The following is a 24252-nucleotide window of genomic DNA, read 5'->3' as shown; positions in this document are numbered from 1 at the left end:
CAATAGTCAGCATGGATTTCTGAAAAATAAGTCATGTCAGACTAACCTGATCTCGTTTTTTGACAGAATTACAAGCCTGGTAGATGAAGGGAACGCAGTGGATGTAGCCTACCTTGATTTCAGCAAGGCATTTGACAAGGTGCCCCATGATATTCTTGTAAAGAAGCTGGTAAAATGCGGTCTTGACTATGCTACCACTCAGTGGATTTGTAACTGGCTGACTGACCGAACCCAAAGGGTGCTCATCAATGGTTCCTCTTCATCCTGGAGAAGAGTGACTAGTGGGGTGCCACAGGGTTCTGTCTTGGGCCCGGTCTTATTCAACATCTTTATCAACGACTTGGATGATGGACTCAAGGGCATCCTGATCAAATTTGCAGATGACACCAAACTGGGAGGGGTGGCTAACACCCCAGAGGACAGGATCACACTTCAAAACGACCTTGACAGATTAGAGAACTGGGCAAAAATAAACAAGATGAATTTTAACAGGGAGAAATGTAAAGTATTGCACTTGGGCAAAAAAAATGAGAGGCACAAATACAAGATGGGTGACACCTGGCTTGAGAGCAGTACATGTGAAAAGGATCTAGGAGTCTTGGTTGACCACAAACTTGACATGAGCCAACAGTGTGACGCGGCAGCTAAAAAAGCCAATGCAATTCTGGGCTGCATCAATAGGAGTATAGCATCTAGATCAAGGGAAGTAATAGTGCCACTGTATTCTGCTCTGGTCAGACCACACCTGGAGTACTGTGTCCAGTTCTGGGCACCACAATTCAAGAAGGACACTGACAAACTGGAACGTGTCCAGAGGAGGGCAACCAAAATGGTCAAAGGCCTGGAAACGATGCCTTATGAGGAACGGCTAAGGGAGCTGGGCATGTTTAGCCTGGAGAAGAGGAGGTTAAGGGGTGATATGATAGCCATGTTCAAATATATAAAAGGATGTCACATAGAGGAGGGAGAAAGGTTGTTTTCTGCTGCTCCGGAGAAGCGGACACGGAGCAATGGATCCAAACTACAAGAAAGAAGATTCCACCTAAACATTAGGAAGAACTTCCTGACAGTAAGAGCTGTTCGACAGTGGAATTTGCTGCCAAGGAGTGTGGTGGAGTCTCCTACTTTGGACGTCTTTAAGCAGAGGCTTGACAACCATATGTCAGGAGTGCTCTGATGGTGTTTCCTGCTTGGCAGGGGGTTGGACTCGATGGCCCTTGTGGTCTCTTCCAACTCTATGATTCTATGATTCTATGATTCTAGTTTTTAGAGGAGGAAAACAAGAAAAAAAATATTCTAAACGAAACAGTGTATGTATGATTTTTGTGGTTCATGCTGTGGCCACAGACATGTGATCTGATGGTGAGTTTGAGGTAGCCCAATGCAAAAATCCTGAGGATCCATGCGGATCCATGCTTTGTAACCACGTTTTAAGTGGGGAGGGAAGGAAAAGCACTCAAGGGCCAAGGAACACGCGTGGGGTAGGTGGAGAAGGATGCTGTTAATAATGCAGAAGAGGGGTATAAGAGGAGAAGCAAGCAGGCTCTGCTTCTCTCCCTCCTCCCCGGCTCGCTGAAAAACTTTGCTGCTATTTAGCCAGCTGAGTGGGGAGGAGAGAGGGACAGAGAGCCTGTTTGCTTTAAAGGAGCCAACCGGACAGGAGCCACTTACACTCCTCTCCTCTCCCGCTTTGCTCCTTTAAAGCAAGCAGGCTCTCTGTCCCTCTCTCCTCCCCACTCAGCGGCTCTTCTCCCTCTTTGCTGTTTCAAAGCGAGCCACGGAGGAGGGAAGGAAGGGGAACCATGGATCCTCTGCTCATGACTGCAGCAGATCCCCCCCCCCGCCACCCGTAGGCATTCGCTCCATAACGCGCACAGACATTTCCCCTTACTTTCTAGGAGGGAAAAAGTGAGTGTTGTGGTGCAAAAAATACGGTATCTACAACAGATAATATGCCCGTAAGATAGGATTTGAAGGGTTTGTAAGTGAAAAGAACTATTGGGAAAGGTTTTTCCTTCTGCAGAGAAATATTTGGGGTCATTAAGAGTCAAAATGGCTTCAGGATTGCTCTCCTGTACTATTTCAGACATGTGGTTTATATACTTATGGATGTGTGTTTACCTTGTGCACTTATGAATATTCATTTTGTTAATGACACCTTAGAATTCTTATAACACCAGGGACCACCTATAGCCCTCTGCCAGGGACCATCACCCCACCTGGTGATGGTGCTGAGTTCCATAAGGCATAGTGTGAAGACTTTTGGTTTGTCCTGAGTCTACTGTGCATCAATTTCATTTGTGGAGCCCAAGTTCTATTTGCATGTGAAACTCTCCAACCACTTTCTGCACTGTACCATGTAACTGACAGGCTTCAGTGTTGGTCCCACCTTAGTATTGGTGACCCGTGGAGCTTGTCCAGCTATTGCTGCCCTCCAACTCCCACCAGCCCCAGCCTGCAGAGCCACTGGTCACAGGGAAGAGTGCAGCCAGAATCCAATAGCACATTCCAGAGGACACCAGGTTCCCCATCCCTGTTCTGAACTAAGAGGTCCCCAATGCACTTTGAGCATTTCCTCCCCCCCCCCCATTGCTTTAGTTGCCCCTCTCTGTCATATTTGCACAAAGACCACCATGGAGAGTCAGCAGCACTCAGTCATTAGATATGGGGTGACCAGGCAGCCATCTGCTAGGGATGCTCTGGGTCTGGGTTTCCGGGAGGGTTGGTTTAGATGTCCTGCAAAGTTTCATCTAAGTCTAGGATCCTATGAAATCATTCATGGATTGATAGAATCATAGAATCCTAGAGTTGGAAGAGACCACAAGGGCCATCGAGTCCAACCCCCTGCCAAGCAGGAAACACCATCAGAGCACTCCTGACATATGGTTGTCAAGCCTCTGCTTAAAGACCTCCAAAGTAGGAGACTCCACCACACTCCTTGGCAGCAAATTCCACTGTCGAACAGCTCTTACTGTCAGGAAGTTCTTCCTAATGTTTAGGTGGAATCTTCTTTCTTGTAGTTTGGATCCATTGCTCCGTGTCCGCTTCTCTGGAGCAGCAGAAAACAACCTTTCTCCCTCCTCTATGTGACATCCTTTTATATATTTGAACATGGCTATCATATCACCCCTTAACCTCCTCTTCTCCAGGCTAAACATGCCCAGCTCCCTTAGCCGTTCCTCATAAGGCATCGTTTCCAGGCCTTTGACCATTTTGGTTGGATGAGAGAAGCTGCCTGTCACCAGGGGCAAAGGAACGCTAACCAGCACCCGGGGCAGGGTTTCGGGGGCAGGACAAACTGCCCAGCGGCGCTTGCACCATATGTACGGCACATGCGCGGTGCTACTACATATTGTGCATGCACATGTGCAATACGTTATGATGCTGTGCATGCGCTGTGGGGCAGTTTGCCACCGGAGCCGCTTAAGTGCCGTACAGACGGCAGCAGGATCTTCTGCTCATGGCTGCAGTGGCAGCGGAGGGATCTGTACGAGTGCCATACGAACCGCTTGAGCGCCGTGCAGACGGCAGTGGGATCCTGCCACCGCCACAGCCGTGAGCGGAGGATCCTCTACATGTGGCGGTGGCAGCACGATGGCAGCGACTTGTGCCCCCTGCAAGGTGCCTTCTTGTCACTCCCCTTAGAGATGGCACCTGGGGCAGACCTCCCTCGCCCCCCCTTCCTCCACTACTGCCCATCACAATCACACACACCCAGCCTAAGCCAGCTCTGTTAATGACGGGTGTACTTAGAAGTGTGCATCAGTGCAGTAAAGCTACAATCCACAGCCTCATCCCCCAATCCATGCAATGAAGGTTGGGGCTTGCATTCCTTGTGGGGGCCAGGGACAGAGTGGATCACCCAGAGGATTTCCTTCTCTCAACAAAAAAAAGAGCCATCTCAGCCCACAGGCACTAATTTTAGCACTAATCACCTTCTATAATAGTCCTCTAAAACCTTCTTAGGGATGTGTGTGGCGCTGTGGGTTAAACCACAGAGCCTAGGACTTGCCAATCAGAAGGTCGCGGTTCGAATCCCCGCGACGGGGTGAGCTCCCGTTGCTTGATCCCTGCTCTTGCCAACCAGCAGTTTGAAAGCACATCAAAGTGCAAGTAGATAAATAGGTCCGGCGGGAAGGTAAACAATGTTTCCATGTGCTGCTCTGGTTCACTAGAAGTGGCTTAGTCATGCTGGCCACATCACCCGGAAGCTGTACGCCAGCTCCCTCAGCCAATAAAGCGAGATGAGCGCCGTAACCCCAGAGTCGGTCACGACTGGACCTAATGATCAGGGGTCCCTTTTAAAACCTTCTTGGGAATGCCACTCAAGTCCTCAGGCATCACAGCAACTGGTAAGAGGAGAGATTCCACCTCCCCTAGCTGGCTTACAGGAGAGGTGGCGAAGGTCCAGCAGAAAGGTCCTTGGGGCTCTATGTGCTAATGCAATTTCAAAAAACAAATCAGTCAGAAACCAGCACTTATGTAGCATGTTTTGAATGTTCAAGGAAAGTCTGCATGTGTCCTGTTTGAAAGAGGGCAGTCCGCTATTTGGAAGCAGTCCTCTCTTTGAAAGACTGTCCAGCCCAAGATCAGTTTAAAGAGGAAGAGCCATCAGAAGGGAGAGCAAGGGTGTCTGCAGTAGATGTCCTCAATAATCGCATCATCGTGATGTTGGAGAAGGCCTTACTTGGTCATAACAGTGGCTACTGGGGAACCCATAAAAGAAAGAGTACTCAGACCCATAAAAGGCACGGGCTTATAGAAAGGCATTCCCTCACCTTAGCTTTCTTTACACATGTAGAAATTAAGTCACATTCTCAGAGGAGAAGCTTGCATTATCAGAGCTGGATGCCTGATTCAGAAAGAAGAGTTTTTGCTGCATAACATCATTGACACATTTGTAATACAGTCTGAGTAAGCAGATTCTCCTAACAATATCCTTTCACATACTTTATTACAGTTTTTACATCTCTTCCCATGCAGGCTATCAAAGTATGTACTGGAACCTTCTGTGTGCAAAGCTTGTGCTTTCAGCCTTCCCCTGCTTTCAGATCTGGAGTCTGATCGCCAAAGAAGAAGAAGCTCTTATCTCCCCATCACAGTAGAAGCAGGTAGGAGACTGCTGGCGAGAGTGAGAGCTAAGGCTTTCCACTGAGTTTATCACAGAAGAGGTCAGATTAGAATCATAAAAGAGTTGGGAGGTACCCCCAAGGGTCATCTAGTCCAACCCCCTGCAATGCAGGAATCTCAGCTAAAGCATCCAGGACAGATGGCCTCCAAGGAAAGAGAGTCCACAAGCTACCGAGGGAGACCATTCCACTGACAAGCAGCTCTTACGGTCAGAAAGTTCTTCTTGATGTTTTGTCAGAATCTCCTTTCTTCTAACTGGAAGCCATTGGTTCGAGTCCTACCCTCCAGTGCAAGAGAAAACAAGCTTGCTCCCTCTTCCATGTGACAGCCCTTAAGATATTTGAAGATGGTTATCATATCTCCTCTCAATCTCCTCTTTTCCAGAATAAACATGCCCAGCTCCTTCAACCATTCCTTATAAGGCTTGGTTTCCAGCTCCTTGATCCTCTTGGTTGCACTCCTCTGCACACCCTCCAGTTTGTCAACATCCTTCTTAAATTGTGGTGCCCAGAATTGGGCACAGTATTCCAGGTGTGGTCTGACCAAGGCAGAAGAGAGTGGGACTATGACTTCCCTCTTAATGCAACCTAGAAGAACATTAGCTTTTTTTTTTGCTGCTGCATCACACTGTTGACTCATGTTAAGTTTGTGGTCCACCAAGACCCCAAGATCCTTTTCACATGTACTGTTAGTAAGTCAGGTGCCTCCATCTTATACTTGTGCACCTGGTTCTTCCTGCCTAACTGCAGAACCTTACTTTTGTCCCTATTGAAATTCATCTTGTTACCTTGGGCCCAGTTCTTCAATCTGTTAAGGTCATTTTGAATTCTGATTCTGTCTTCTGCAGCATTAGCTCCCTCTCCCAGTTTGGTGCCTGCTGCAAATTTGATGAGCATCCCCTCTATTCCTTATAAAGACGTTGATTCAAAATGTGGACTCTACCAGACTTCAATGATATGAGGCTTATATAAACCATGTGCAGGACTGGCATACCAGACAGTTGCTGGGACTTCTGGTGCCCTAGCAGGACTTATCACTGGCAGGTGGACAGCTGTGAGCCACCCACTATTTTAGTTAACCACCGTTCCCTTGGACAATACTACACTGGGGCATTGTGAGTAAATTTAAAAGTCATTTAAAACTATCCAAGTTGGCAGCCATCACTACTTCTTGGGAGAGTGAATTTCATAGTCTGACTATGCACTTTGTGAAGAAGTCATTCTTTTAATCTGTTCTATATCTTTCAACATTCAGGATCTTTGGATCATTCCATTGGATTCTAGCATTATTTATGAGTGAGAAAGAAAAACTTCTCTCTGTTCAGATTCTCCACATAATTTTATGCCCTGCTAAAGGGCAGGAAACAACAAGAAGGAAGCAGCTGGAGGGAATGACTTGTGGTTTCCGTTACAGTATCTCTATACTAATGCACAGAGTACAGGAAATAAGCAAGACAAATTTGAGCTTTTAATACAAAATAGAAAATATGACCTAATAGGCATTAGTGAAACATGGTGGGATGAGACTCATGACTGGAATGTAGAAACTGAGCAAAAAGAAGACACAGGTAACTTTTGTTCTGTGAGCTTAGCACTGATAAATCTCCTGGGATAGCTGAGTTGGTAGAGCATGACACTCTTAATCTCAAGGTAATGGATTTGAGTCCCAAAAGTTTCCTGCATTGCTGGGGGTTGCACTAGATGACCCTTGTGGTCCTTCCAACTCTACAATTCAATGAATCTATGAAAGGTCCTAGAACAGATAATTAAACAGTTGGTCTGTGAGCACTTAAAAAAGGATTTTGTAATTGCTAAGACCCAGCATGGGTTTCTCCAAAACAAGTCATGCCAGATGAATCTCATTTCTTTTTTTGATAGTTACAAGCTTGTTGGATCAGAGGAATGCTGTGAGTTTCATTAAGGCTTTTGATAAAGCCCCTCCCCCCAATATTATTGTAGAGAAGCTGGTAAAATGTGGACTGGTTGAGGTAACTGTTAGATGGCTTTGTAGCTGGTCAAGTTACTGGAAACCAGGTCTTAGGAGAAATGGTTGACGGAGTTGGGTATGTTTAGTCTGGAAATGCCCCTTCATGAATCACTGCCTTGCCATGGCGAAGGGGCTTGAATAACTCAGAGAAGCTATGAACTATGCCGTGCAGGGCACCCAAGATGGACAGGTCATAGTGGAGAGTTTTGACCAAACGTGATCCACCTGGAGCAGGAACCGGCAAGCCACTCCAGTACCCCTGCCAAGAAAACTCCATGGACAAAGACAACAGGCATTTAAAGTTATGACGCTGGAAGATGAGCCCCTCAGGTCGGAAGGCGTCCAACATGCTACTGAGGAAGAGCGGAGGACAAGTACAAGTAGATTCAGAGCTGATGAAGCGGCTGGGCCAAAGCCGAAAGGTTGCTCAGTTGCGGATATGCCTGGAAGCGAAAGGAAAGTCCAATGCTGTAAAGAAAAATATTGCATAGGAACCTGGAATGTAAGATCCATGAACCTGGGTAAGTTGGATGTGGTCAAAAATGAGATGGCAAGAATAAATATTGACATCCTGGGCATCAGTGAACTAAAATGGACGGGAATGGGCGAAATCAGTTTGGATGACCATCATATCTACTACTGTGGGCAAGAATCCTGTAAAAGGATAGTCAACAAAAGAGTGGCGAGAGCTGTACTGGGATGTAATCTCAAAAATGATAGAATGATTGTCAGAGCTGCTTCAAGATCCTAGCTCACAGAGGATCACGCTAGCCAGCGGTTACTTAGTAAAAGTCTTTATTGAATTACAGTTTCCATTCTCAAGCTGCTGCGTGCAACTCTACGTCTTATGGGTTAGACCGGCGAAGCTCCGTCTGAGTCTCCGCCCCCTGTACACCAGCTAAGTACCCTAGCCTTACTCCACCTTTTCCGCCTGACCGTTCTTCTCTGGGTCCCTCTGCCCCCCGTGGTCTCTTCCTTTCTGGACGCTTCTGACGCTGACCCCCCGGATCCTTCTGTCTCCTTGCGTCGGGCTTTAGGACCTGGCTCCCTTTCCGGGCTGCTTACTGCTCCACCTTCCTGTGTATTTGAACTTGGCGCGCGCGCCCAACCTTCCACTTGCCGCCTGACCGTTTCCTCGCTCCCCAATGGAGGTGTGGCCACTCCTGACTCATGCCCTCCCTCCTGCTGCGAGCTGCCAGAGCTCGGTACCTGGTGCCCTTCCTCTCCACTACGTTCTGTTGGTGATGCTGGCCCCGATTTCCAACTGCTGCTCTCTGAGCCCCCTCTGGACCCTTCTTCCTGGGGTGTCCCCCTAAGCTCCCCCCTTGCTCTGGCCACTGGCGCTCCTTCCTGTGAATCTTCTGATTCACTGGAAAGACTCGGAGATCTCGGGTCGTCGTCATCACTCATCTTTTCTTCTGCCTCCTCCCCCTCGCTCTCTGTTTCCTCCCTTGCCCTCGCCTCTGCTCCTGAACCCCTGACAATGATCTTGACACGAATCCAAGGCAGACTGTTTAACATCACAGTAATCCAAGTTTATGCACCAACTACTGGTGCTGAAGAAACTGAAATTGACCAATTCTATGAAGACTTACAACACCTTATAGAAGTGACACCAAAGAAGGATGTTCTTCTCATTATAGAGGAATCAAGAGATAAAAGGAACAACTGGCAAATTTGGCCTTGGAGTTCAAAATGAAGCAGGGCAAAGGCTAATAGAGTTCTGTCAAGAGAACAAGCTGGTCATCACAAACATGCTTTCCCAACAACACAAGAAGAAGAAGAAGAAGAGTTTGGATTTGATATCCCGCCTTTCACTCCCTTTAAGGAGTCTCCCTTTAAGGAGTCTCAAAGCGGCTAACATTCTCCTTTCCCTTCCTCCCCCACATACACTCTGTGAGGTGAGTGGGGCTGAGCAGAGAAGTGTGACTAGCCCAAGGTCACCCAGCAGCTGCATGTGGAGGAGCGGGGACGCGAACCCGGTTCCCCAGATTACGAGACTACCACTCTTAACCACTACACCACACTGGCTCACAAGAGACGACATGGACATCACCAGATGGGCAGCATCGAAATTTGATTGGTTATATTCTCTGCAGCCAAAGATGGAGAAGCTCTATACAGTCAGCAAAAACAAGACCTGGAGCTGACTGTGGCTCAGAGCATCAGCTTCTTATAGAAAATTCAAGCTTAAACTGAAGAAAGTAGGAAAAACCACTGGGCTGGTAAGATACAATCTAAATCAAATCCCAGTGGAAGTGAGGAACAGGTTTAAGGATTTAGATTTAGATTTGCTGGACAGAGTGCCTGAAGAACTATGGATGGAGGCTCGCAACATTATACAGGAGGCAGCAATGAAAACCATCCCAATGAAAAGGAAATGCAACAAAGCAAAGTGGCTGTCCAATGAGGACTTACAAAAAGTGGGGGGGGGGAGAAGGCAAGCAAAATGCGAGGGAGATAGTGAAAGATAGAGGAAATTGAATGCAGATTTCCAGAAAATAGCAAGGAAAGACAAGAAGGCCTTCTTAAACGAGCAATGCAAAGAAATAGAGGAAAACAATAGAATGGGAAAAACCAGAGATCTGTTCAAGAAAATTGGAGCTATGAAAGGAACATTTCGTACAAAGATTTCCATAATAAAGGACAAAAGTGGCAAGGACCTAACAGAAGCAGAAGACATCAAGAAGAGGTGGCAAGAATACACAGAGGAATTATACCAGAAAGATATGGATGGCTCGTATACCCCCAGGTAGTATGGTTGCTGACCTTGAGCCAGGCATCCTGGAGAATGAAGTCAAATAGGCCTTAGAAAGCACTGCTAATAACAAGGCCAGTGGAAGTGATGGTATTCCAGCTGAACTATTCAAAATTTTAAAAGATGATGCCGTTAAGGTGCTACACTCAATATGCCCGCAAATTTGGAAAACTCAGCAGTGGCCAGAGGATTGGAGAAGATCAGTCTACATCCCAATCCCAAAGAAGGGCAGTGCCAAAGAATGCTCCAACTACCGCACAATTGGACTCATTTCACACACTAGCAAAGTTATGCTTAAAATTCTACAAGGAAGGCTCAAGCAGTATGTGGAACGAGAACTCCCAGAAGTGCAAGCTGGATTTAGAAGAGGCAGAGGAACCAGGGACCAAACTGCAAACATGCGCTGGATTATGGAGAAAGCTAGAGAGTTCCAGAAAGACATCAACATCTTTATCAACGACTTGGATGATGGACTCAGGGGCATCCTGATCAAATTTGCAGATGACACCAAACTGGGAGGGGTGGCTAACACCCCAGAGGACAGGATCACACTTCAAAACGACCTTGACAGATTAGAGAACTGGGCAAAAACAAACAAGTTGAAGTTTAACAGGGAGAAATGTAAAGTATTGCACTTGGGCAAAAAAAATGAGAGGCACAAATACAAGATGGGTGACACCTGGCTTGAGAGCAGTACATGTGAAAAGGATCTAGGAGTCTTGGTTGACCACAAACTTGACATGAGCCAACAGTGTGACGCGGCAGCTAAACAAGCCAATGCAATTCTGGGCTGCATCAATAGGAGTATAGCATCTAGATCAAGGGAAGTAATAGTGCCACTGTATTCTGCTCTGGTCAGACCTCACCTGGAGTACTGTGTCCAGTTCTGGGCACCACAATTCAAGAAGGACACTGACAAACTGGAACGTGTCCAGAGGAGGACAACCAAAATGGTCAAAGGCCTGGAAACGATGCCTTATGAGGAACGACTAAGGGAGCTGGGCATGTTTAGCCTGGAGAAGAGGAGGTAAAGGGGTGATATGATAGCCATGTTCAAATATATAAAAGGATGTCACATAGAGGAGGGAGAAAGGTTGTTTTCTGCTGCTCCAGAAAAGCGGACACGGAGCAATGGATCCAAACCACAAGAAAGAAGATTCCACCTAAACATTAGGAAGAACTTCCTGACAGTAAGAGCTGTTCGACAGTGGAATTTGCTGCCAAGGAGTGTGGTGGAGTCTCCTACTTTGGAGGTCTTTAAGCAGAGGCTTGACAACCATATGTCTGGAGTGCTCTGATGGTGTTTCCTGCTTGGCAGGGGGTTGGACTCGATGGCCCTTGTGGTCTCTTCCAACTCTATGATTCTATGATTCTACTTCTGCTTCACTGACTATGCAAAAGCCTTTGACTGTGCTGACCACAGCAAACCATGGCAAGTTCTTAAAGAAATGGGAGTGCCTGATCACCTCATCTGTCTCCTGAGAAATCTCTATGTGGGACAAGAAGCTACAGTTAGAACTGGATATGGAACAACGGATTGGTTCAAAATTGGAAAAGGAGTATGACAAGGCTGTATAGTGTCTCCATGCTTATTATATGCAGAATTCATCATGTGAAAGGCTGGGCTGGATGAATCCCTAGCTGGAATTAAGATTGCTGGAAGAAATATCAACAACCTCAGATATGCAGATGACACAACCTTGATGGCAGAAAGTGAGGAGGAATTAAAGAATCTTTTAATGAGAGGAGAGCACAAAATATGGTCTGAAGCTCAACATCAAAAAAACGAAGATCATGGCCACTGGTCCCATCACCCTCTGACAAATAGAAGGGGAAGAAATGGAGGCAGTGATAGATTTTACTTTCTTGGGCTCCATGATCACTGTAGATGGTGACAGCAGCCACAAAATTAAAATACGCCTGCTTCTTGGGAGAAAAGCAATGACAAACCTGGACAGCATCTTAAAAAGCAGAGACATCACCTTGCCAACAAAGGTCCGTATAGTAAAAGCCATGGTTTTCCCAGTAGTGATGTATGGAAGTGAGAGCTGGACCATAAAGAAGGCTGATCGCCGAAGAATTGATGCTTTTGAATTATGGTGCTGGAGGAGACTCTTGAGAGTCCTATGGACCGCAAGAAGATCAAACCTATCCATTCTGAAGGAAATCAGCCCTGAGTGCTCACTGGAAGGACAGATCGTGAAGCTGAGGCTCCAATACTTTGGCCACCTCGTGAGAAGAGAAGACTCCCTGGAAAAAACCTTGATGTTGGGAAAGATGGGGGGCACAAGGAGAAGGGGATGACAGAGGACAAGATGGTTGGATAGTGTTCTTGAAGCTTCCAGCATGAGTTTGACCAAACTGTGGGAGGAAGTGGAAGACAGGAGTGCCTGGCATGCTCTGGTCCATGGGGTCAGGAAGAGTCGGACACGACTGAAGGACTAAACAACAACAGTCTGGAAATGAGGAGACTGAGAAGATAGCCATCTTCAACTATCTAAAGGGCTGTCACATGGAAGAGGATGCAAGCTTGTTTTCGCCTGCTCTGGAGAGTAGGACTCAAACCAATGGCTTCCAGTTAGAAGAAAGGCGATACTGACTAAACATCAGGAAGAACTTTCTGGCACTGTTTGACAGTGGAACGGTCTCTCGTGGAAGGTGGTTCCTTCCAACTCTACAATTCTGTGATGCATGTCACCTCTTGCTTGCATTTCATCAGAACATAAAAGCCTCTAATCCTGTAACCTTTCCTTCTATGGGTGACACTCCGTCCCCTTGATCACATGGGTTGCCCTTTTCTGAACCTTTACTAAATCATTCTTGACATGAGGCCAGCAGGATTATACACAGGACTCCCAAGTCTGGTTGCAACCCAGATTTGTAGAGACATCGCAATATAGGCAGTTTTATTTTCAATCCCTTTCCTAATAATTCCTAGTGTGGAATTCACCTTTCTCATAACTGCAGGAGGCAGTGGAAGACAGAAGTGCCTGGCGTGCTCTAGTCCATGGGGTCACAAAGAGTCGGACACGACTAAACGACTAAACAACAACAAAACACCTGTAAAATTAGTAAAAATGTATAGAACTGCTTCAAATGTTTGCTGGAAATGTAAGGAGAAAGAACACATGTTCTACCATATGTGGTGGACGTGCAAGATAACAAAAGCATTCTGGGAAATGATTTACAAAGAGTTGAAAAAATGTTTAAAATAACATTTGTGGGGGGAAACAGATGCTTTTTTGCTAGCTATTCTAGGTACAGAGATTCTGAAGGAGCAGAAACAACTATTCATGTATGCAATGACAGCAGTGCGGATACTACTGGCCCAGAGATGGAAAGAAGATGAATGGCTGATGTAGTGGTTGGGAGTTACTTGTGCGTAATCCTGCCCCGTTTGAGCATTGGATTGCCTGGTTAAACCCTCCGGACTGCACAGCCCATCTCAGCGTGGCTGCCCTTAGTCACTCGTAGAATCTGTCTGTGGGCGATTCTTAAAACGCTGCTGTCAGGGGTACAGGGACAGAGGCACAGGGAAGGCAGGAAATGGAGAGCGATGGAGAGGAATCCCAGGAGAGCGAGGAAGAGGATAGCAATGACGCAGGGGGTTCCATGAGTCTCTCCAGCGAATCAGAGGATTCCCAGAAAGGGGCGCCTGTGGTAAGGGCAAGGGGAGCCCCGGGGGGAAAGTGTCAGGAGCGGGGGGGCAGCAGGGGACCCCAAAGCGGCAGCTGGGAATCAGGGCCAGCCTCCCCACCAGAGCGCAGCGAGGGAGGGGGAGGTTCCAGTGTGTCAGAGGGAGCAGCTCCGGCGACAGAGAAAGGGGAGGGATCAGAGCAAGCCGTTCTCCCGGCAGGTGATGAAAGCAGTGAGGGGAGTAGCATAACTGTCAAAAGGAAGGTCAGAAGTTGGGCGCGCATGCCAAGTTCAAATGAGGAGGCGCGCGGGAGAACAGGGAGCCCGGAGGAGGAGGGGCCAGGTCCCAAAGCCCGCAGGAGAGGGCAGGAGCAGTCTGGAGACTCCACTTCAGGAGAATCCAGGAGGGAAGGAACCCCGACGGGCAGAAAGACCCTGCGGAAAAGGAAAGAGAGAAAGAGGTGGGGCAGCGTTAGCTTATTAAACTGGTGTAGGGGAGGGACCGATTCAGAGGGGACTTCTAATGTCTAGGAGAAAGAGACGCGGGGCTGCACGCCTCGGTTGTGGAACCAATAATGAACTGCAATAAACATCCTTGTATATAAGAAGAGCTTGGCGTTGGTCTTTTGTGAGCTTAGACCTGAGGCAGCCCTGACAGCTGCCAACATAAGAGTTGTTTGATGCCTAAGCGTCTCCGCCTCTCCCTGCGCGGGAGTCTCCTGCGCAGGGTGGGCGTGGGCAGCGGGGTGCTTGGGCTCTCCTCACTAACTTCCAACGAAGAGTCCTGGAGCCCCTGCACCTCCCTGTCCCGTTGCTCTCCTGGATCCCTGGTGTTACACTCATTCTCTTCCCCTCCTTCCCAGCTGAGTCTCCCCCTAGCGCTGGGACCTTCTCCTGCAGAATCAGAGACCCTCTCCTTCTCCCGTGCCTCTGATGTCAGTTCCCTGACATCCACCTCCCTCCCAGGGCCCCCTTCACTCCCCCTCCTACCTGTGGGCTCTATTGTAGCCTCTGCTCTGGTCGGTGAGCCAAGAAAACCCCGGAATGAGCTGTCCTCCTCATCTGTGGGTGCGAAAACCTCTTCCCACCTGCTAAGGTTCCCACCCAAGGAATGACCCTCCCAATCCGATTCTTCTTCGGATTCTGAAAACCCTTCGAAACTCTCTTCCTCCTCTGTGGTACCGAATTGTTCCTCCCAGAATCGCTCTAAGGGCTGGGGCTTATCTGGGAACCGTCGGTGGAACACTTCCACCATATGCTCGTCGCCAACTGCTTCTGCGGGCACCCACGTGTTTTCCGACCAGGGCTCTCCTTCCCACGCCACCAAGTACTACACTTGCCGACCTCGCCACCTTGAATCAACTATCTCTGCGGCCGAACTTTGGTGTTCCCTTTCTTCTACCTGTGGTGGTGGCGTGACTTCTACTTCCCGCCCCTCGAATTCCCGCCCCTCTCTGTGTGGTGAGAGTAAGGACCTGTGGAACACAGGATGTATTTTCATGTTGTCGGGCAACCTGAGCTTGAACGCCACGGGGTTTATCTGTTGTATAACTTCAAATGGCCCCAGTCATCTGGGCTGCAACTTCTTGCACCCTCCCTTAAAGGGTAATCCTTGAGTGGACAGCCACACGCGATCCCCCACCCTTATGGTTTCCCCTTCCCTTCGGTGTTTATCTGCTTGCTTCTTGTAATTGGCTTTGGCCCTTTCTAGGTTCATCTTGAGCTGTTGATGTAACGCTTCCATTTCTTCCACAAACTGCTCAGCTGCGGGCACACTCCAGCTCTGTTCCTTATTACCCGGGAATGCCCTGGGATGACACCCATAATTGGCCAAAAATGGACTCATTCCTGTGGATACATGTTCAGCGTTATTGTACGCAAATTCTGCTAACGCTAGTTTCTCTACCCAATTATTCTGCCTCTCGCTTACATAGCAGCGTAAGTATTGCTGGAGTACGCTGTTTGCCCTTTCCGCTTGCCCATTGGTTTCTGGGTGTCTCGTGGTCGAGAAGCTGACCTCGACTTGCAGTAGGCTCATGAGCTTCCTCCAGAACCGGGAAGTAAATTGTTTTCCGCGGTCTGAGAGAACCCTCAAGGGGGCGCCATGCAGCCTGAAAATGTGTTCTACAAACAACCGTGCCGTTTCTTCTGCCGGCGATGAAATGGCACATTTTGGTTAGCAAGTCGACTACTACCATCACTGCTGTTTCCCCCCTCGATTTGGGCAAATCCGTCATGAAATCAATTGACACCACCTCCCAGGGTTTGTTGGGTGTGGGTAAGGGTTCCAGCAAACCCGCTGGTACAGTGCGTTCCCCTTTGGCCCTCTGGCAGCGGTCACACCCTCTTACATATTCGCGTACATCTTCCCTCACCCGTGGCCACCAAAATTGTCGAGTCACCAGCATCATGGTTTTGTGTTGCCCAAAGTGCCCCGCTGTGGGGATGTCATGTAGTTGCTTGAGTACCCTTCTTCTTAGAGCCTCCCCCGGTACGTACATCGTCCCCCTGTAGTACAACACCCCTTTCTTCTCTTTGAACCCCTCTGGTGCTCCCCTCCCCTCTTGGAGTTCCCTGATTTTTGTTCGTGCGAATTCATCCCTAGTGAGTCCTGCCAGTTCTCTCGTGCCCACTAGAGTACCCCCACACACCCATCGGTCCTCAGGTATGACGTGTCGGGTCTCCGGCGGCCCCTCTCCTTCGAAGTACTCTGGTTTCCACGAGAGAGCGTCTGCTCTCACGTTTTGCTCGCCTGGCACATACTGGATTTCGAAGGAAAACTTGGAAAACTCCTGCGCCCAGCGAATCTATCTCTGGTTGAGCACCCGTGCTGTCCGCCAATATTCCAAGTTCTTGTGATCTGTGCAGACCTGGATCTTGTGCTGCGCCCCTATCAGCAAATGGCGCCACCGACGAAAGGCGGCGTAAATTGCTAGCAGTTCTCGGTCGTACACGGTGTAGTTTTGTTCCGACTTGCTCAGCTTCCTCGAGAAAAAGGCGCACGGTTTTCATTCTTGCTTGTTCAGTCCTGGCTGCAACAGAACCGCCCCGATGGCTCTGTCTGACGCGTCCGTCTCCAACCTCAGTGGTTTCTCCAAATCCACATGTAGTAATTGTTCTTCCGACGTGAACGCCTTCTTCAATCTTTCAAAGGATTGCTGGGCTTCCTCCGTCCACACAAACTTTCTTTTACTACTGAGACAGTCCGTGATTGGGGCTGTCAAGTGTGCAAAATTATTGATGAACTTCCTGTAGAAATTGCCAAAACCTAGGAACCTCTGCACATCCTTTCGTGTCTTTGGGGTTTTCCACTTCAATACTGCTTGCACCTTGCTTGGGTCCATCGCTAAACCTTTGTCAGATAACTTGTACCCCAGGAACTCCACCTCTCAGGCATGAAACTGACATTTCTCTAGCTTGACCCACAACTGGTGTTTCTGCAAGCGTTGTAGCACTTCCCTGACATCTCTCACATGTTGCTCCTCATTTTCTGAATATATCAAGACGTCGTCCAGGAATGCTACACAGTTCTTGTAAAGCAGAGACCCCAACACGTGGTGCTTGAACGCTTGAAAACAGGCGGAGCCTGACTGTAATCCGAAAGGCATAACGAGATATTCAAAGGCCCCCAGGGGTGTGAACATGGTGGTCTTCCATTCATCTCCCTCTCTCATTCGGATTAAGTTGTAAGCCCCCCTAAGGTCTAGCTTGGTGAAAATCTCTCCCTTCCTCACTCTCGTCAGAATGTCGTCAATTCTGGGCATAGGGAAAGTCACAGGTTCTGACACCAAATTTACCGCCCTGAAGTCCACCACCAGCCTCGGTTTATCAGTGTCCTTTTTGTCCACAAAAAATACTGGACTGCCCCCCACTGCCTTTGACTCTCTTATAAACCCTCTCTTTAGGTTTTTGTCGATAAAGTCCCGTAACTCCTTCATCTCTCTGTCTGACATGGCATACAGCTTACCCACAGGCAGCTGCGCCCCAGGGAGCAAATTGATCTGGCAATCGAACGGCCGGTGTGGTGGCAGTCTATCTGCCTCCTTTTCACTAAAAACCTCCTTCAGATCAGCATATTGTGGTGGCACCTTCCCTTTACCCTCCACTGCAGTGCTTGCCACTCTGGCTACGCTCATCCTTGGCATTTCCCCACCTAGGCAGTGCTGCAGGCAGTAGTCAGACCCAAAGCTGATGGTCCTCTGATGCCACGCCACCACCGGATCATGTTGCGCTAGCCAGCTCATCCCTAATATTATTGGGGGACCCGCTAATGAGGCAACGTGGAAGGCGATTGTCTCTGAGTGCCTAGACACTCTCATTCTCATCAGTGGGGTCTGGTGGGTAACTTCCCCCCAATCAGTTCCCTCCCATCAATGGTGGTGACTTGCAGAGATGCATCCAAAGGTAGCAGGTGAAGCTGATGCTCTAAGGCAAAGTCCCTGCTAAAAAAGTTGCATGAGCTTCCTGAGTCCAGCATACCCTGAACCTTCACTGGGTGCCCATTTGGGAGTTCAAGCACCACCTCAATGGCAATTGCTGCTATTGGAGAATCTGGTTTGGGCACATTCATTGGTTGTTGGCTCGGCTGCTGTGCCCGCTGATTGGCAGCCAAGCGTTTCCGTTTCCCTGCTCCGGGGTCTGGGGTTCCTCCTCCTCGCCCCCCACGGCCCCCACCATTCCTTGCCAGGCCTTTCTTTGTGGGCAGACTCTGGCAAAATGTCCTGGCCGTTGGCAAAGGAAACATTTCTTGGTCGTTTTTACATCCTTTCCCTCCTTTTTGCGACTCTCGCTGGAGTTTGAAACTTCCTGGGCACGCGCACCGCCTATTTCCATTGGCTCCGCCGGCGGGGAAGGCTGCCTAGGTATTCTAGGAATGCGGTAGTCATGACAACGCTGCTCTCTCCCTTCCCGCCTCTCTTGAGCCCGCGCTTCCTGTCTTACGCCAATCGCAAGGGCTGCCTTGGTCAGCTGATCCATAGACTGTGGGCGGGGTGTGCGCGAAAGCTCATCTTTGACCGTTGGTGACAACCCCTCCTCAAATAGCATTTGTATGGGTTCCGAGTCCAGTTGCCACCCCAGGCGATGAACGATCATGGCAAAACGTGACCAATAGTCTCTAACTGACCCTTCTCCCTGCTTACAGCTCAGCAGTTCCCGTTTGGTCACACTCTGTTGCACATCGCTACTGAACATAGCATCCATCGCCTGAAAGAATTTCGGTAGATCCTCCATGGCGTCATTCTGCGTCGCCATAAGCGGTCAAATCCACTCTCTTGCCCCGTCCTGCAAGTGCCCCACAATATAAGCAACTTTGGCTGCGTCATTTTCAAAATCGTTTTGCTGCAGCTTCAAGGCATATTCTATTTCTGTTCTAAACGCCCCATACTCTTGAGGCTTTCCCCCAAACCTGTGCACCAGTCCCGGTACCTTCCTCGCTATGGGGGTGGGTTTCCCCTGAGCATCCAGCGACCGTCGTTCGTCCAGCCTCGCCGTCAGGATGGCTATGTGCTCTTCCAAGTCGTGGTTTCTCTCCTCCAGCGACTGGCCTCCAGCCGCCCCTCCCGTGGCTCCGACTTCTCCGGTCTTACTCATGATGCCCCCTTCTGCTTGTTGCGCACGAGCAACTTTCAGACACAGACAGATTGCTGTAGTGGTTGGGAGTTACTCGTGCGTAATCCTGCCCTGTTTGAGCATTGGATTGCCTGGTTAAACCCTCCGGACTGCACAGCCCATCTCAGCGTGGCTGCCCTTAGTCACTCGTAGAATCTGTCTGTGGGCGTTTCTTAAAACGCTGCCAACATAAGAGTTGTTTGATGCCTAAGCGTCTCCGCCTCTCACTGCGCGGGAGTCTCCTGCGCAGGGTGGGCATGGGCAGCGGGGTGCTTGGGCTCTCCTCACTAATTTCCAACGAAGAGTCCTGGAGCCCCTGCACCTTCCTGTCCCGTTGCTCTCCTGGATCCCTGGTGTTACACTCATTCTCTTCCCCTCCTTCCCAGCTGAGTCTCCCCCTAGCGCTGGGACCTTCTCCTGCAGAATCAGAGACCCTCTCCTTCTCCCTGACATCCGATGAAGATGATGGAGTACACCAAAATGGCAAAACTGACTGGGAAAATCAGAAATGAGGAAGAGAAGAATTTTAAGAAGGGATGGGAAAAAATTATAATGTATTTAAGAGAATACTGTAAACAACTAAAAATCCTTTGGCAGGATTGAAGTAATGCTTGTAATGTACGAAAAACTATGGAAAAACGGATTACTATTCTTTTTTTTTAAATAGAGAAAATAAGCGGGGGGGGGGTTGTTAATGGTAACCGTGGAAGGACAGAGGGAAGTCAAAGGATTCAGGGAATCCTAAATGATGATGTGGATTTGTTTGAATTTAAATTTGTTATGTAAAACTTAATAAAAATATTTTTTAAAAAAAATTCCCCTAGGCTATATCTGCTGCTGTGTTCTTTTTCTGTGTTATGAAATTGTTTTTGCACTGTTTGGTTTTGAGGAATGAATGAAGTTGTGGCAGAGTTCAAATGCAGAGGATATCTGAAATTGCTGAACTGCTGATGTTGAGTTTTTACCTGTTTTTACCTGTTGTCTGCTGATCTGCCCTGCTCTCCTGTGACTACACCATCAGCCTATTATTTGTACATGTTGTTGTTGTTGTTAGTGCTTTTTCTGGGGGTACACAGGGGTACGCATACCCCTAAACATTTTATGGATCTCTGTACTTTTCTCCATCTACTGTATTTATTTCCCCCGATTTGAACTGTAAAATGATGATTTTCTTGAGTCAAAATGAGAGTACCCCTAAACATTTTTTTAAAAAAAGCACTGGCCCTCTGCTTTGGGTAACATCTTTCCCAACAGCATTCTGGAGGACTCAAACAAACTTGCCAGAACCTCTTGACATTTTCATGGGTTCTATCCAATAGTGGGTTTGGGATGCTTTTTTCTAATGGGTCAATCTCTGCTTTCTTTTGCCCCTATGAACCAAGAACAGAATCCTGTTCCCACAATCTCTTTCACAAGACATGGGGAACATGCTGTGTCTCCTTCCAGCTCTTGCTGGGCTGCAATTCCCTTCCTCACTGACCATTGTACATGCTGCCTTGGAGCTGCCTGGAGTTGAGAGTCCAACAACATCTAGAGTTGCCTCTCTCTGCTTTGGGAGGGGTAGGGGGATTGCACCTGCTGTTTCTCGTCAATGACATTTGTTGAGAAATTCCAAGCAGTTATTTTTGCTACCAGATATTATACAATGCCTGGTGGCCACCTGCTGGCTCTCTAATGATCACTCTTTTGTGCTATTCCCCCCTTCCCTTGGCAACAGTTATATTAGGATGACGTGTTTGGGGGCACTAGGAGGGTAGGTCAGCCAGGCGTGGCTGCAGCTGACTAGTCTGACACAGGCACTGTCAAGTATGAAGATCTGTTTTCTTTTGAAGAAGAAGCCAATGCACAGACCCTCCAGTCAATCCAAAGCTGTGAGGATCAGCAGAAACAATGTTCCTGCAGGAACATGCCTTTGACCCAAACGTGGCAGGAGGGTCTCCTCTCTGGGAGAGCGGGAGAAAGATAGTTCAGTTCATATTTGCAAACTTCCATCATTCACACTTCCCAAAATGGAACACTTTCTTTCTTTCTTTCTTTCTTTCTTTCTTTCTTTCTTTCTTTCTTTCCTTCCTTCCTTCCTTCCTTCCTTCCTTCCTTCAACCAACTTGACCACCCACTTGCTGCTGCTCATTTGCCACCCATGACCTTCCAGCAGCCCCAGTAAGGATGGACATAGCCAGGATTTATGTTGGGGAGCAGGATATCCTCTTCCCTCCTCATCTCTTTTTCCTTTTGTGCTATGTATTTTAGATTGCAAGGAAGCAGGCCAGGGGACGTGTAGTTCTAAGAGCTGTGTGCCAAGGACATTCAACAGGTCAAGTTTCCTAATCACTACATCCCAGGGGGAAATGTCTCAGTCTTTTTTCATTCCCATGAGGCTGGAGAAGGAGAATTTCTTGTGGGTGGATTGGGACGCACCTTCCTTTTGGATAGAGGCTAGCCTGGGCATGAGAGCCTGGTGGTGCTAAAGAGCAGCAGTGAATGCCACCCTCCTCTGACCCACACAGGACTACTGAGTAGCTCTTTGGGCTGAGGGCTGCAAAGACAGCCCCTCCACCTCCCTCAACTGTGGGCCACCCGCTCGGGCCCCCAACTGACAAGAAAGAGGCCTGGTACCCTCCACGGCAAGGGGTCCATCCGTCACAGCTCATTTCCTTCTCAGTTCTAATCTGGAGACTTGGCTGCTGCAGCTCAGACCATGAAATGGAAAATTATTGGAGGGAAGAAAATACATTTCACATGAAGGAGAAGATTTAAAACCACACTCAAAACTATAAACAAAGGAGATGGATAAAAATAGTCCTTGGCGGGGACATGGGCACCATGGTAGGAGCACCACGGGTGAGTTTTACACAACAAAGGTGGGGTGGTAGGCAAAGAGTCCAGAGACACTCGTCCTGCTTCTCACAAAGGCCATCACAAGCTGTGATGGCCTGGGAATTGGACTCAGAAGCTGAACCTGAGGAATCCCAGCCTGCACAGGATTCCCCGCCTCCAGAAGCAGCTGAGCCGGGGCTGGGGCTTGAGCCTGAAGGGTCCTCACTTGTGCTGGATCCTCAGGTGCAGGCACCAGCTGAGTCTGCTCTGGCTCCTGAGGTGATAGAGGACCCATTGCCTGCAGGTGCTCCACTCTCAGCCCCGTCAGGGGAAGCTGAGGTTGCCTCTGGGTCCGGTAACCCAGGCAGCCCCAGTCCCAGGTTGCAGGAGCAACGTTGTTGGTAGCCAGTTCCTGCCTGCACCCTGTCCTGCCAGATCTCCTGATCTCGCCCGACTCCCTGCTTTGGACCCAGCTTCAACTTTGACGGACGACCTCAATACTGCACCCTCGACCTCGGACTGGACTTGGACCATGCCTCAGGGAAACCCACAGGACCAGCACACAAGCAAGGCATGAAGGCAATTGTCTCCTCTGCTGTCTCTGAACCTGGAGTTTCTATTTGCCCATCACTATTAACAGCTGTTGACGCCAACATTTTTCAGATGAAAATATGGACATTCTGTTTTGCATTGGTGTCCCCACCTGACACCCTAGATACGTGCTCTGCCCATGGACTACAGGAAAAGGGTGGGGTTGGCTGAGCTGCCCCAATAGGCCTTACGTCTAAGCAAACACAAGTTCAAATACAAGTGTGCGCAATCTGAAATCTTATGCACATGCTGTCCCATTCAAGTCAGTAAGTGCACACAAAGGGATCTGCAACCTTTTTAAACTGTTACAAGTAGGAATTTAAATTAAGGTTACCAGATTTTTTTCAATGAAATAAATAAATAGATATTACATGTTCAGGACATTGATGCTGCAGCAGTGGTGGTGGCAGAGGGCCGGCTGCTGCCTTGACCTCAACAGCCACGTGTCCCCTTCTTCTGAGGCTTCTATCTCCTTTCCCCGTGAGCCTGGGCAGCCCCTGAGTTGTTGGTTCTTCGATGGTGGTGGAGGTGGTGGGGAAGCGGTGTGCATGGAAGGCAGAGAAGGAGGGCCGAGAGCAGTTGCGGTGGCGAGGCAAGGGTAGCATAATGCCTCCCTTCCCATCGGAGCAGCCCCAATCCCATTCCTACCTGCCGCTGCTGCATTTCCCGGGGATATTAGATGAAATCCGGGGACATTCCAGGGATGGAATTTGTCCGGGAACTTATTTGCAAATGCAGGGACTGTCCCCGGGAAACGGGGAAACGGGGACGTCTGGTAACCCTAATTTAAATCCCATAGGCTAGTTCTGACCTGCTGAATTTCTGCCTGCCATAATTTGTTAAAGGAACACTAACTCTGCCAGAGCCGGGGCAGAGGTGCCAGTCTAGCAGGGGATTAACATGGGCAACATGCCTACAATGCCCACCTCCTATCAAATGAACTCAGCTGAACAACACACATACAAACTCCCAAGTCTGCTGTAGTACCCTCACACTCACAACACCAGTCCAATGGAGTTTATGCAACAGTCAGTCTTTTAAAGGCACCAACAGACTTAGAATCATAGAAGGCTCATCTAGTCCAACCATGGGTGAAGCCAGGACTTTATATGGAGGGGGCAGGCCTTTTGTTGGGGAGGGCAGAACCTCCCGATGACAGCTCTCATACCCTGTACGTCTGGCCATCCTGTCCCCTCGCAGTCTCTTCTTTGCAGCCTCAACATCCCTGACTCCATCAACTAGACCTTGGCTGCCCTCCTCTGCACACCTTCCAGTTGTCAATATCCGGTCTTAAACTGTGGCGCCCAGAACTGGACATCCCAGGTGGGATCTGACCAAGTCAGAACGAGCAAAGCCCAACCCAAATGCCTGACCAAAGGCTGGTTGCTTTGGGTTCCCCGCTTCCCTCAGGGAAAGCCCAAGCCAGTGCCTCAGCCATGAGACCTGGAACAGACGCAGGATCCCAGAGCGAGCCTAGCTGCGTTGAGGTGCCACTTCTGGTGGGCTCAGCCATGGCTTAATTTCTAGCCAAGAGAGGTGCCATGGCCTCCCATGCTTCCTGGAAGGCTCCAAATCCCACCTAATTTTTTGGGGGGAGGGTACTTTTATTCAGGCAAATGGGAAGTGTACTGGTCCAAGGCAGAACCATAGCAGTTTGCCACTTTGTTTTTCAAAATTAACCTCCAAGGGAGAAGCAGTTCATCTCTTAAGGGGTGATATGATAG

General features: G+C 48.8%; 1 long non-coding RNA gene across 1 annotated transcript in view; it reads left to right on the top strand.

The window, feature by feature from the left end:
* The window catches only part of LOC309517099, a 393909-nt gene that overhangs the window by 10267 nt on the left and 359390 nt on the right, over positions 1 to 24252 (top strand). The window contains exons 2-3 of the long non-coding RNA XR_014213150.1: positions 4984 to 5111; positions 21371 to 21434. This is a non-coding gene — a long non-coding RNA (uncharacterized lncRNA). The remainder of the gene's footprint in view (positions 1 to 4983; positions 5112 to 21370; positions 21435 to 24252) is intronic.

The sequence above is a fragment of the Podarcis vaucheri genome (assembly GCF_965113315.1).
Source record: "Podarcis vaucheri genome assembly, chromosome: 13".
Lineage (NCBI taxonomy): Eukaryota > Metazoa > Chordata > Lepidosauria > Squamata > Lacertidae > Podarcis > Podarcis vaucheri.
The sequence above is the reverse complement of the archived record's forward strand: the minus strand, read 5'-3'. Positions and strand labels throughout refer to the sequence as shown.